This window comes from Rhamphochromis sp. 'chilingali', assembly GCF_963969265.1.
Source record: "Rhamphochromis sp. 'chilingali' genome assembly, chromosome: 5".
Classification (NCBI taxonomy): domain Eukaryota; kingdom Metazoa; phylum Chordata; class Actinopteri; order Cichliformes; family Cichlidae; genus Rhamphochromis; species Rhamphochromis sp. 'chilingali'.
This window is the reverse complement of record NC_137932.1, coordinates 43,185,131-43,200,030: the sequence shown is the minus strand read 5'-3', so window position 1 is coordinate 43,200,030 and position 14,900 is coordinate 43,185,131. Positions and strand designations below refer to the sequence as shown.

Below are 14,900 nucleotides of genomic sequence, written 5' to 3'. Positions count from 1 at the left end.
TGGTTTGTGTCCCACGTTTCCCAGTTTCACTGCTGCTCCACAAGTAGTTGGGGAATGTTTGCGTCTGCCATGCAAACTGTGGACAACTGTTGCAACTTACTTGCAACCAAAGCAATTGAAAGGAGTTTTTAGTGTAGCATTATACATCTCTTTGGGACCAATTTTATGTAAGACTGTTAGCAACCTCCAACAACCACTCGCCAACCAGTAAGGGAATATACATTTTCCATAAGGACGTGGTTGTCAGGGGAACGCAAACTGGTATCTGTATCTGCATGACTGGGAGTTTAGCAGCTGATTCCACAGTGATTCTAGCAACAGCCGCCTGCCAACTGGATGGGCACTAAACTTTTCCTAAGTGACCTGTGGTTGCGAGCAGTCTTATCTCTAGGACTGTGTGACTGGGGCCTTGCTAAAGCACCAAAGCTAATGTCCTGTTTTAAAGAAAGCGATCTAGAGCCACACCAAAGATTAATGTTTTGTTCTACTGTGCGGGGCCTCCCTCCCACTGAGTTACATGAAACCCAGTTGGTTTTGCATAATCCTGCTGACAGTTAAATAGCACTACAAACCGTAGGAGGGCGGTTGAAGAACACATCCTCCACTGAGGTTAATGCCCTTACTTTATATTTTAGGTAAAGTGATTTGGATCTAAATTTGATGAGTTCCTCTTCTGTTCGTGCATCAGCTCTCCACCAAGACTCATGAAATCCAGCTTTGAAGCACTGTAAGCATGTCTTTGTGCTGGCAGCAGAACAAAGAGAAGTTCTAGTGTGAAATTTTAGATGCAAGTTTTAGAAGCTTCAGCGATTTCTTAAATTTAGTTCCTTGAACAGCAATATTTAAAGATACAGTAAAAATACACCCACACTCAGAAGACACATTTAGATGTTGTATGCACTAGTACAGCCTCCAGTAAACTTACGGTACACTGTCTTTTTCTCATTTTCTCATATATGCACAAACACACACACACATTCCCAGTGTGTATTAGCTGAGGCTGGGCTGCAGCAGTGTAATGACTGCAGCCACCAGCCTTTGACTGGAAGCTTGCTCGATGACTCTCCAGCTCGGGTGTTTTCAGCTGCCCGTCTCTTCTCAAGTTTCAGTCAACAAAATCCGCCGTTTGAACTTCTTCCCCCTCAAAACAGCGAACAATCGCAGCGAAGAAAACTTGATCTAATTTGGTAGGTTGCTCGTTCCACAACATGAAAAGCACATGATGTTGAACTGACTCTGACCTCAGTGAGATAATTTTTCAAGGGCAGCCTGATCCTCGTTTGTGTGGGAACAAATTATTATTAAGTTCAGCCAGGCTTGGCTGCACATCAAAGGCTGCATTTACAGTGCGAGTCATTATGATCTGTCTAAAAATTGCTGCTGGTATCAAATGTTTTGGACGGGTGTTGATATACAGATGTGAGTGTTTGGTTCATGAACCCTACAAAACTAATGAATCTGTGAGAGGTTTCCCTTGAAAATCATCATTTTTAAATACCTTTGAAACATACTTTAAAGAGAAATATTTAGCAGAGAATTACGACGTGTGTGTCTCATTTTAAACAGTCACCTCTCGGTCTCCTACTGGATGAAATGGTTTTCACCAACTAAAACTTACAGTTCACAGATTCAGCAAATTCAGCTCAGCTCCACATTTAGAGAAACAGGTGGTGAAGCTGTAAACTTAATGATTGGTCCTAGAATGTATTTCATTATGGAAGAAGTATTCAGGACAACGGTTTGCTAATCCTCTGTTTCTTAATGCAAAACTATCATTACCTGTGTGCTCATCATAGTAAAAACAGCCATTCACTGTGGAAATTGCTGTATTGGGCAACCGTGGCTCAGGGGGTTGGGAAGCGTATCTGTAACCGGAAGGTCGCTGGTTCGATCCCCGGGCTCTCTGTCCTGGTCGTTGTGTCCTTGGACAAGACACTTTACCCTACTTACCTACTGGTGTTGGCCAGAGGGGCCGATGGCGCGATATGGCAGCCTCGCTTCTGTCAGTCTGCCCCAGGGCTGCTGTAGCTGCCTCCACCAGTGTATGAATGTGAGAGTGAATGAATAGTGGCATTGTAAAGCGCTTTGGGTGCCTTGAAAAGCGCTATATAAATGCAATCCATTATTATTTGTTTTGATGTTTTTAACTTATTGATAAGGAGGCATAAATTCATAAAGAGTGGTTCACTGTAGTAGCTGCTCAATCGGAGAATCAGGTGCTTTAATAGATTTACTGCGGTAATCTAAGAGGCTGCTAGAAAATTAATGGAAGTGAAAATGAAAAAAGTTGATACATGAATTCATTTTTATGAAAGTCTTATGATCATTTTTATGTTATGGGGGAGGGAGGGGGCTTAAGCTAATATTCTGAGAAAAAAATGAGTTCATTATGAACAAGATCCTTTTGAATATTCTCTTGGATTAAAACTGTAAATTCATGAGAAATGAACTTCAATGAAACTGTTTTGTTGTCAAAGAATTCCATTTCTTCATTAGTTGAACAGCCACGTGGAACATTTAAGGTTTAGACTGAGCTACAAATGTGGCCAGGAGTTTATCCGACCCCCAGGCTCGGCTCTCGGGTGTTGTTTGCCACCTTGTTTCCTTTTTGTCTAATGAAATAAAATGCTGTGTCATCAGACACGGGTAAATGGTGTCTAGTATTATTTTTAAAAGTAAAGTAAATTCTGAGGAAGAAGAGAAAAACGAGCGAGTGCTGTTTTTTTTCTCGTTTGTCCGGCACAAGTGCCGTTCTTTAAAGAGCTGTGGTTGAGGTGCAACAACACGATGGAAGACATCCTTACATCATTTTTATTCTCCCAAACAGATCGATTCAGCAGCAGCGTCTCTTCTGGATGCTTCCATTGATGATTCGGATATATTCAGTAGCAAGGGGCTCTAATCTGACTCGGTCTATGTGGGGTGAGAAGGTTTTCTCTCCAGCTGAATCTCTGAAAATTTATGTTTTTAAATTTGTGAGTACTATTAACAGAGTTTTTTTTACTCTCTGAATTCAATTGAAGTTTAATTCTGAGTTTCTTCTCAGTTTTTGTAACAAATAGTTCATAATAGCTGTTTTAGTTGTTTTTATTTTTAGAAATTTGGCAAAATATTTAATTCCTTATCTACAACAGGAATCTGACCAGTATGCAAAAAATAAAATAAAGCTACTACTTTAACTTCTACTTTTCCCGTGTTATTAGAATATCTGATTTTTCATTTCCTAAGTCTTGACAATCAATGGAAAAATCAGTCTGATACATATAAAAAAACTGTGGATATTTTTTTCCAGAAAAGTAATTTAAGACGCTGTGTTGGAGACGTTGGTTCAAAGTGTCTTTATTCAAATAAATAAATACTGAAGGAATCTGCGAGTATATTGATAAAGTGAGAAACATGATGGACTCAGTTACCTTCCATCAATTATGTTCCATACTTGTGCATCTTTATAAAAATGTAAGTCCAGCGTCACAGGTTTGTGGCCGAGGTCTAATGAGACCTGCAGTTTATAAAACGCAGCAACACAGACAAGGTCAGACCTGCTAATGATTTAATGTTCCTGTGAACCTCTGGCAAGACTAATTTGTTGCAATTTGGGTCTGGTTTCCCCATTAAAAAGCTGATAAAGGCTTGTAAATAATGAGCCAGTCATTGTCCTCTTTGTGCCCTTTAGTCCTGTTGCACCATTAATTAGCTGTTTGATACTCTGAGTCTTACCTTTAGTCCCTGTGTGCCTTTTTCGCTGTGGCTCGCTGTCCTGCTGGTTTGATGTAGGTTTTAATGAGACTCCAATGAGACTCTCAGCCTGCTTTCACAGCTGCGTCCACCAGCTGCACATGTGATGGAGCTGTTGGCTGAAATCTAATGGAGAATTTGAATCATCATTAATTGTTATTTTTTTGTATTTATGTTTGCTGTGCAAAATGTCTGCACACCTGAATGTGTGGCAGGAAAACAAAGAACCAAAACCCCTCTATCTGACCCTCTCATGTTAAATGAGAAACATCTAAACTTCTCATACTTGCATTTATGTAATAACATTAACAGCAACATTTACTCAAAGGTTTAAGGAGATTCCCAAAGCAGTGAGCTCATCTTGGCCCCGGTCAAAGTAATCCTAGACGCACTCGGGTATAAGATCACGGACGCAGGTAGAGGAAGCCCTCCGTAGAGAATAAGGCTGGAAGCCAAAATCCAGGAAGCCTGGAAGGATGTTAGCTGGTTAACTGAGGTGCACAAGGTCTCCATGAGAGACAGGCCCTGGGTGACAAACAGATGTCCATAACACTGAGACAAACAAAGCCACGAGGCTGAAGAGATAAACCAGAGAAGCAGAGGGCCTGTTCTCTGAAGATCCATCCAGGGTGTTCTCTCATCTACCGGGAATAACAGCACGAGGGCAGAGCCACTCAGAGCTGAAACTCAACAACACTGGAAAAACATCTGGGAGAAAAAGGTGTCACATACCACCAATGTCAAGCGGCTGGTGGACCTGAAAGCAGACGACAGCAAACAGAGCCAGGGGTGCCAGGTGCTGAAGGAACAGCTGGAGCAAATGTGGAAGGTCAAATTCAAAGTGGTCCTAATGGTAATAGGAGCATTAGACACTGTAACCCCCAAACTGGAAGAGTTTCTCCAGCAGATTCCAGGCCAACATCAGAGGTTGCTGCCCAGAAGACAGCAGCTAAGATCCTGGACAGAACCCTCAGACCCCCCCAGACCTTTAATAGAGGACCTGAGGGACACACACATTTTGTATATTTACAGGGAGGACAGGGATTATGCAGACGCTGCCCACTGTGAAACCTCTACTCTGATGAAACTGTTGTAGTATTTAACAAGTTTTACTTACCCAAGGGTGGAAGCTGAGATAAATAAAGGCTTTCTAGATATTAGAGATATTGTCACTCGAGCAATAAATAACTTTTACTTAATTTAATATTTTAGCTTATTTAAAATCCAAAACAAAACTGGTCAGAAGTGTAGACGTGAACAGTATAACACAAGTCAGTTAACTTTCAGGGAGATTAATCTGCATAGAAATGTGACTCTGAACTCTTTGTAGACGGTTTTGACTTTAAACTTCTAGACTTTGTGTTTTGGATTTGAATCTGCTGCCATGTTCAGATATTGATGATCTCGCTCATACTGTTGTACAGACAAACATATGTGCAAGGATTTCATTGGTCCAACTAAACTCTTCCTATGCATTTATAAATATGAAAATGCTGCTGCTCATAAATCTGATGAATGTCACACAGACCAAAACATTACAACTTAATGAATGTTAATAAATATTCCAGTAGTAACCGAGCCAGCGTGTGAGCGCTCCTTCTAATTGCTTTTACACTGTTTCATGTTTAAAGTGTTCTATTCTCTCTTGTAATTTATACTATCTTTGTCTCATTAGTCTCAAATTATTTCAATTGTGTGAATTGAAACTGTCATATTTTTGTCATTCTTCTGCAAAGCAATTTAAATTGGACTAACCTGAATGAATAGAGGGGAATTTGGAGTGATACATTTACAAACAGACACACATGCTGCTGCCTTCTGATTGGCTCTGAGAGGACTTAATCAGCTGAATGTGAAGCAGTCTGAATGAGATGGGGAAGGAGATGCTTTTAAAATGCAATATTAGAGCAGTGAGACACACGCTTGCTTTGTTTGTGTGCAGGTGTGGGGGAGGCACTTTCAATCCTTGCAGGATTTGTGGTTTCTTCTCTAAATGTATTCAGCAGGGGGAGAATTGGTCTCTGGATTTGAAGGTCTTAAGCTAGAAAGTCTTTCCTGCGGGGATGTTGCCACTGAAACACCTGTCTTTGGCTTTTTTCTTTGTGCTGAGATACACCAGCATTGTGCTCAAATCTCAAAATGTAAATTGTACAGGCAGAACTGCAGCGTATAATCCCTCTATGGATGCATTAATGTCCAAGTAAAATATTAGAAAGCAGTAATATTGTGTTTGCTATGAAGTTCCTGATAAAGGATTAGCCAACAGCTGTCACAGCGCTGAAATGTTGATTCTCAATACTTTATGCAGTGATGCCTTTCAAACAGTGGGACCAATATTAACTCCACAGCTTCAGGAGGTGAGGAGTTAAAAATATCTCTCAGCAAACATTTCTGGCACAACTTTGCCTTCTTCCAAGGTGCATGGAGAGGATGAGACGCTAACAACATGGAGATGTGATGGTTAATTTGACTTTTTTTTTGTTTCTTGTCCTTTATTCAAGCCCAGATGTGTTATGTATTACTATGACCCTGATGAAGGCCGAAACATGTTAGTCAGTTAATAAAATTGTTCCTCTTCACTTTTAAGTGTTGCTGGAGTTCCTGTGTTGTTAGTTTAAGATATTTCTGCCATGATTTGAATCTGGTAAAAAGATGGTTTGTAAGGTTGAAAGTCTTGAACGTTGTTCATTTCACCTTTTGTAATTTTTGCAAAAGTTGTAATTAAGCTTTGACGGTTTGCATCATTTTTGACCGGCTGAAAACATTCAGAGATCTGCAAACATTTAATCTACATTTTCACCCTTTGTTCACTGTCCTTTGTTTCAAATAATGTTGTTACTCTTGGACTCTGTAGACAGACTCAACAGTAGCTTTTCATGACTCATAATAGGTTCACCACAGGCCATTTTAACTTCTGTCTCTTTATAGACTGAAAAGCCAGCTTCTTTCTCATTGGATAATTTTGAGCTGCGTGGCTGAGAAGACCATATACTTGCTGCCATATTTAATGACATCATACAGACACCAGTGTAAACAAACTGTCTGAAACTTAGCAGTATGAAGCTTCACTGATTCGTTGTTGGAACCTTTGCCCCTCCCTAATATGAGTATTTATCAAATAAATACACCTGCTCAGCTCCTCAGATTAGCTTTCGTCAGGCATTAAAACTTGTTAAACTGACAATGATTCAGACCCCTGGCTGAGATAAAATTAATAGTCTGGAAATCCTCTTTCATGGCTTAAACGCTTGTAACAAAAGTCCAAAAATAAAGCTTTTCAGAGTTAGCAAAGCCATCCAGTGGACTGGATTGGACCCTTGGGTGGGCCCATCCTGGCTCATGGGCCATATGTTTGACAATTTTGTCAAAAGACTCTATTGTGGCTTTTGAAAAAGATATTATTGGTTTTGCATCAAGCTATGAAGTGCATCCCTAGTGTTTTCAGCAGGACTTTGAAGTAATCACTTCAAAGAAACATCACTTCATACATAAAGGAGATGCTGAGATTAGACGTGTCACTTCCTGCATGGAGTCTGCAGCTGCTATCAAGATGTTATCACATCAGGATTTATTAATGCCTTCTGATTATTGTATTCATTTACACCCGATGAGCGCTGTCATTATTTGGATTCTATCAGCAGTCAAATCTCCAAATACAAATCAGAACTTATTGTGCTATTCAAATGTCAAAGTCATAACATTACTGCTATATATGGAATCACCAGGTCAACAGTAGTTTTAGACTACGCAAACGTCAAATAGCTAATTATCACACAATTTACTGCATTTGTGTGGGAATGTGTGTGTGAATGGGTGGATGACTGGATATGTAAAGCGCTTTGGGGTCCTTAGGGACTAGTAAAGCGCTATATAAATACAGGCCATTTACCATTTACCATTTACCATTTATTGAATATCACACCTAAGCTTTCCTTACAGCCTTTCCCAGGATGTGAAGTGTGTGGTGTGTTAGTGCAATTATGTAACAGTATCGCTCAATAATTAGAAGCCAGCTACCCACCACCCATCCACATTTTACATGTTTAAATAATTTAGGCACGTCTACTCCTGCACTTTATGTCAGTGTCCAAACGAGGGTGCTTGGTGAGGAGGAAAAAGAAGGAGGGGCAACCTAGCCTGGATTTAGGAGAGTTAATAAAGCTGTTTCCTGTTAAAGTTAAATCCAGGCAACATTAATATGTTACATCCAGTAACATATTAAGGAACAGAAGGATAAAAGAAATCCTTTTTGGTCAAAGCTGCTCGTGTTAACTTAAACAAACAAATGTGTTGACTTTGTAAATGAACAGCGGTGGACTTCGTGTGATTCTGTGTCAGCTTTCCTGGTGAATTTAAGGCAAAAAAAAGTTGGTTAGGCACAATTCTGTAAATATCTTCACAGACCTGTAAGAGAAGTTTGACACACAATCAAATCTAGCTGCACTACACGGTGCACACTGATAAAGCTGAGTTTAACATAAACAGCTGCAGATAAAGACAGAACCAGTTCTTTTTACTGGTTTACTACATCCGTATGACTCTCAGCTCTAGAGTTGTGGCATCTCGCTGGCCTGCAGGCATACACTGGATACTAACACTGTAATAAGATAGTCCCATTCACCCCACAGCATGCTAACATTAAAGACTGTCCTGTTCCTGTGGGTGTTTTGGTAAAATAAAAGTAATCGACTCGATGTTCTGTTCCTTCCAGGAGGGCACGAGGACAAAGAACTAAAGCTGGCCGAGGCGTCTCAGTATCAGCTGTATCAGTGATGTCAGGCAAACAAACGTAAGTAATAAACAGTCGTCCACCAACAGGAATCAGTCTTGTATGTTGCAGCCAAGATGTTACTGATGGAGAGAAAATAACTTTAGTGAAAAAGTTGAATTATGGAAACAACAGCTCTTAGTCTGTAACACAAAGACTGATTGTGCTCAAACAGAAAGCCTCCAGTGCTGAATATTGATCAGATGGAGTCAGCAATTTGAAGGATTTGCTTCGGGCTTTGTTGCATATGATGGGTCCCCTTACTGCCAGCGTCTGACTGATTGAAGAATGAATCAGTCAGTCAAACAAAATAATCGATATGTTCAGTTTGTCCTTTATATTCATTAATACAGATTAGTTTCCCTAGACTTTTCTTTTTTCAACCACACGCACTTTTGTTTTGCTATTAAAACATAATCATATGGAAATTATCTGCTGTGCTTGTTAATATCATGGGCATAAGAAGATAAGATGACAGCACAGCAGAGTTTACCTCCAGCCAGCCTGCAGGTAAATCACTGCTGAATCTGTTGAATAATTTAAAACTCAACACTTGTAAATGAGTTTTGTCTTTTGGGAACAACAACCTAGTTCAACACGTGCTGCAAAAAAGAGCTGGGCATAGGCGTTGTGAAGTCGGCCACTACATTCGGACTTCTGAACCCATCACGACAGCGTTTTAGCGGTCGCTATTTGGGTCTGTTTGAGTCCGACGTGATCAGCTAACGCTATCATTAATAAACTGTACAGATGCAAAGCAAAGACATGCTATATATCTGCTATTGGATTAAGACAAATGTGCTTCAACACACAGGAAGACGTAGTGTTTGGCAAATCCAAAAGACACCATTAGCAACAATACAGTTGAGAGGACCAGTTCACTGACTTTAATTAACAGAGCCAAGGCCTAGCACACAGCATTTAGCTAAAGCTCCCAGTGCACCCTGTTAATCAAAGCAGCAGTGCCCTTAACTCTCAGCCTTACTACTCTCCAAATGCAAATTACCTGCCGCTGTTATGGAGGTGTACATTACTCAGAGGCCAAAACAGCTTTTAAATGTAATCAGTTGGTCATTTTAAAATAGGAGTCTCGTGAGATTTCATCACTTTAGAGACACCCCCCCGAGACTTTGGGTTTGCTGCTGAACCTACCTGAGGACCTCACTACATCCCTACAGCACACAAATCACTTACTGGTGTTCTTCTGGTTGGTTTAAGTTAGCAGAAGTACAGCCCATTAATTTCTTCCATATTAGTGAAAACATTGACCGTGAGTTACAACAGAACTGCCTCCTGATGATTAGAAGTATTTGTACAATGCTGGCACAGTGTCCCAGTTGTATTGACTGAATTAATGACACACTTTAATGAAGCATTTTTTTTAACCTTGGCTCTTTTTTCCATCTTTTGGGGTCTAAATAATTTATACTGACTAAAATGGCTGTGATTGGTCCAGTACTGAGTAAGAATGTAACCAGCAAACTGCAAAATGGCTTTAAAGTCCCACAGGGCAAATTCACATGTCAAAGTAAGAATGCTTGTTTTTGGGTCTGACAGGCTGAGGTTGTTGTTCTTGTGCAGACAGCAAGATGGAAAGGATCTCTGCAGACACACAAGTGTGTGACATGCTAGAGAAGTGTCGCTCTGAGATGTGGTGAGAGGTGTGGTGTTGTAGGAATACAGTCTGTCAAGATGAATATGAGACACAGTCCTCCAAGGAAAAGTGGAAAAACATTAAATAGTTAAAATATAGAATAATTTTAAACAAACAAAGAGAGATAAGACCGTCTTTTGGGGGTCGGGGAGTTGCGTTCTCTCTCAGTGCTGGATCAGTAGTTCACCTATTTTTATTTTGAAGATTGGAAAATCAGACTCACGGTTAAAAAAGCGTTATTGCCCTTTAGCAATGGACGGTTGTTTTGATGTAAATCAATCAACCACTGGGATGGAAAAATGAAGCCAACAACTGTGCAGTTCCTCAAATGGCCACTGAGTCAATTCCAATAGAGTCCTGAGTTGAAATGTGCTGTACGACTTTAAAGCATAAAAACATGTTTACAGGCGGGTACAAAGGCTGAGTCCTCACAGACAGGCGTCCCAGTCAAAGGGCTGTGCTAACTGCAATCACTGAAGTGTACTGGTCTGCTGTGTTTGTGTTGTTTTGACCAGTTGGACCAGTTTAATGGGATTATCTGATCAATAATAAAAACCCTGTTGTGTGTTACAGCTCAGCCAAGAAATTTGTTCTGTAGTTTTGGTGAGTAAAGTTTGCAACACAAATTCAGGTAATGCTTCTGTCATTGCATTTCACCCCTCTTACTAAGCCTGTTAGCCTTAGCTAATGACTTAATAATAACATAATAGTTATGTATTAGTACTTCAACTAAACCTGGTTAAAAGAATCTGATGTTAGGCTTCCAAATGAGTCCAAAACCAGTGCGTGATGTCATAGTAGCCACCTCAATTTTTGTCCACAAATACACAGTATCGATGTACTTTTCTGTACCAAAGATGATAGATTTAACCACTACATCTTTGATGATAATATTATCATTAAATGATCATCATTAAACATTTACTGGAAAACAAATCTCTCTGCATTTGCAACGTGCTAAACAAATAAATAAATGTTCTTTTTCTTTTGCTGTTGCAAGCTTGTTACATACAAACCATTTCTATGAGACCTGCTTGAGAAGAGACTAAAGATGTAGATGTATGTCTGAACTGTCCCCACACCTGCTTTTTTCTCTCCTAGCATGGTGAGGTTAAAATAGACACAATTTGCGTTGCTCTGGAATTGAGAGCAGCTCTTGACAGACACTGTTGCTGGTTGAAGTGTGCTGGTTAATGGCATGTGGGCAAACAAGCATTGCATTGGCAGGTTCAGAGAGACTCTACTGGTCTGGTGTAGGAGCTGTGCATCACACAAGGAGTTCCTTCTCTGCCGAGCACCCTGAGGACCTCTGTATCAGCAAAGCTGCATTCATGAATATAAATGTGTTCCCACTATTATTACACTTAAACACCTGAAGTCACGTGCAGAAGCAGTCGCTAAGCGCTCGCTATTAGTGAGCTGCTCAGCAGATGACACTAAGGAAATATAGATATTGAAAGATGTTGACACTGAAATAAGTTGAGTTCCCTATAACTTTTCTAATATGTAACAAGTGTAAGTGACATCTACGTGAAGGGACATTAATGGGACAGCTTGTCAAAGTCAGTAACAATGACTCTTTACATCTTGTTTACCTTTGCTTTGTGTGAGTTTTTAGTAAAAGTAAATGGCATGCTGCAGTTTATGTTTTTCTCTGATATCAAAATCTTAATTTTCTGCAGTTGAGGTTTGCAGCTCCCATTCTTCATTTTATGTAGGGATGTACTATGGAGGAGGATATTATTAAAGCCAGTAGGTTATTTATTTCATAGCACCAGCATGTAGAATGTCCTTATATGTCCTGTGATCTCAAGTTCAGCTCAGAGCATTGCTATTTAATAATGCCAAGTAATATCATCCTCATCTTAGGCTAGATCATATAGTAAGGTCAAGCCTTTGTGTGTGTATATATATACATATATATATATATACATATATATCAGAATCAGAATCAGAATCAGAATACTTTATTGATCCCTGGGGGAAATTATTTTTTGTTACAGTGCTCCATTTTAAACCAACATTAAGACAAGACAGACAATACGCTAACTAAGAATAGTACAATATATACATATATATACATACATACATACATACATAAGTCACTTATAAATAAATAGTTGGAAAAGAAACATGTGTAGCTGTAGCAGCAAACAGTGTGTTAAGTGGATGCGTTGTACAGGGAGATGGCCACAGGCAGGAATGATTTCCTGTGTCGTTCAGTGGTGCTTTTCGGTAATCTCAGTCTCTCACTGAACGAGCTCCTGTGACTGACCAGCATGTCATGGAGTGGGTGGGAGGTGTTATCCAACATTGTCTTTATCTTGGACAGCATCCACCTCTCCGACACCACCTTGAGGGAGTCCAGCTCCATCCCCACAACATTGCTGGCCTTACGGATCAGTTTATTAAGTCTGTTGGCATCTGCGACCCTCAGCCTGCTCCCCCAGCATGCAACAGCATAGAGGATCACACTGGCCACAACAGACTCATAGAAAATCCTCAGCATTTTCTGGCAGATGTTGAAGGACCTCAGTCGCCTCAAAAAATAGAGACGACTCTGGCCCTTCCTGTAAAGTGCTGTGGTGTTTTTAGCCCAGTCCAGTTTATTGTCAATGTGTACTCCAAGGTATTTATAGTCCTCCACAATGTCAACACTGACCCCCTGGATTGAAACAGGGGTCAAGTGTTTCCTGGTCTTCCTGAAGTCCACGATCAGTTCCTTGGTCTTTGCCACGTTGAGCTGCAGATGATTCTGCTCACACCACGTGACAAAGGAGTCGACCACAGCCCGGTACTCTGTCTCATCATCCCTGCTGATGCATCCAACCACCGCAGAGTCATCAGAAAACTTCTGAAGATGGCAGGTCTCTGTGCAGTGGCTGAAGTCTGTGGTGTAGAGGGTGAAGAGGAAGGGGGAGAGGACAGTCCCCTGTGGTGCCCCTGTGTTGCTAATCACCTTGTCAGACACACACTGTGGGAGACGTACATATTGTGGTCTTCCTGTCAGGTAATCAACAATCCAGGACACCAGAGAAGCATCCACCTGCATCGCTGCTAACTTATCACCCAGGAGGGTCGGCTTGATGGTGTTGAAAGCACTGGAAAAGTCAAAAAACATGACCCTCACAGTGCTCGCCGGCTGGTCCAGATGGGTGTAGACACGATTGAGCAGGTAGATGATGGCGTCCTCTGTTCCGAGACGAGGCTGATAAGCGAACTGAAGGGGATCCAGATGTGGTCTTACTATGGGTCGCAGCTGGTCCAGGATGAGCCTTTCCAGGGTCTTCATGATGTGGGAGGTCAGTGCCACGGGCCTGTAATCCTGGGGGCCACTGGGACGAGGCGTCTTTGGTACAGGGACGAGGCATGATGTCTTCCACATCACCGGGACCCTCTGCAGACTCAGACTCAGCATAAACAGTTAATGAAAGACTCCACACAGCTGGGGGGCACAGGTCTTGAGGACAAGGGGACTCATCCTGGACTGTGGTGCTGACACTCACCAGTCCCCGGCCCCCTTCCTTCCGCTTAGCGTACAGCCTCAGGGTGCTGGACTTGGGGTGAAACCCTCCATGCATGGTAAGGAGCTTTCTTGTCTTTATGTCAGTGGCTTCTATTTCCTCCTTTGGCCAGCCTATTACCCCAGCAGGGTACCTGATCACGGGCAGGGCGTACGTGTTGATGGCCCGGATCTTGTTCTTACCATTCAGCTGACTCCTCAGGACTTGCCTGACCCTCTGCAGGTACTTGGTGGTTGCAGCCTTTCTAGAGGCCTCTTCATGGTTCCCATTTGCCTGCGGGATCCCCAGGTACTTGTAACTGTCCTCTATGTCTGCAATGTTGCCTCCATAAATATATATATATATATATATATATATATATATATATATATATATATATATATATATATATATATATATATATATATATATATATATATAATCCCAACAATCCCCCACTGAGATGCACTTGGTGACAGTAGGGAAGAAACCCCCCCAAAGATAAAGAATCTGACTCAGGTAGGGTGGACATCTGCCTTCATTATTTAGAGAGGAGAGGGAAAAGGTTTGCGAGACTTCTAGCTGTAATTCCAGATCAGAAATATGCAGAGCACCTGCAGAAGGATACTGCAATTTTATATAGATTCACTGCGAGTGAAAGACAGGAAGGGTGCTTATGGGACCTGTACCGACATGTAACTAAGGAGTATTTCAGGGTTGTCTAACTATAAGCTTTATTAAAAAGAAAGGTTGAAAGTTTGAAAAAGGAAAAGTTTGAAGCCTAAATTTAAAAGTATAGTGGGTGTCTGTCTCCCAAATGCTGCTTCTCTTCTACTTTTGGAAACTCTAGGAAACCAAAGGCAGGCCTGCTGTCTGAGAGCAAAGTGCTCCATTGGGATAATATGGTCTGATCATTCAAGAGTGTTTTTCTGAGGAGAAGGATTTTAAATTTCACAGAATTTAACCGGGAACCAATGAGAGAAGTGGGGAAATGTCTCTTTCTAGTTCCTGTTTGTACTCTTGCTGCAGGATTGCAGATCAGCTGAGGTGTTTAAGGACAGCCCGATAATTGCATGCATGAACTATAGCTGGTATCCTAACTATTCCTGTTTCTGACAATATGCAAGTCCAGGAAGGCAGTCCTAGATATTTGTCAAAAGTATGAGTTAGTGACTCCGGAGTGCCTCACAGTACTACTGGAGGTGAAGGTGAAACCCTCGTGCTAAAGTAAATTGTTAGA

General features: G+C 41.1%; 1 protein-coding gene across 1 annotated transcript in view; it reads left to right on the top strand.

Moving 5' to 3' along the window:
* ptprfa (protein tyrosine phosphatase receptor type Fa) overlaps positions 1–14,900 on the top strand; it is a 348,653-nt gene that overhangs the window by 31,914 nt on the left and 301,839 nt on the right. The window contains exon 2 of the mRNA XM_080882888.1: positions 8,447–8,524. The gene's annotated coding sequence lies outside the window, so the exon portion shown is untranslated. The remainder of the gene's footprint in view (positions 1–8,446; positions 8,525–14,900) is intronic.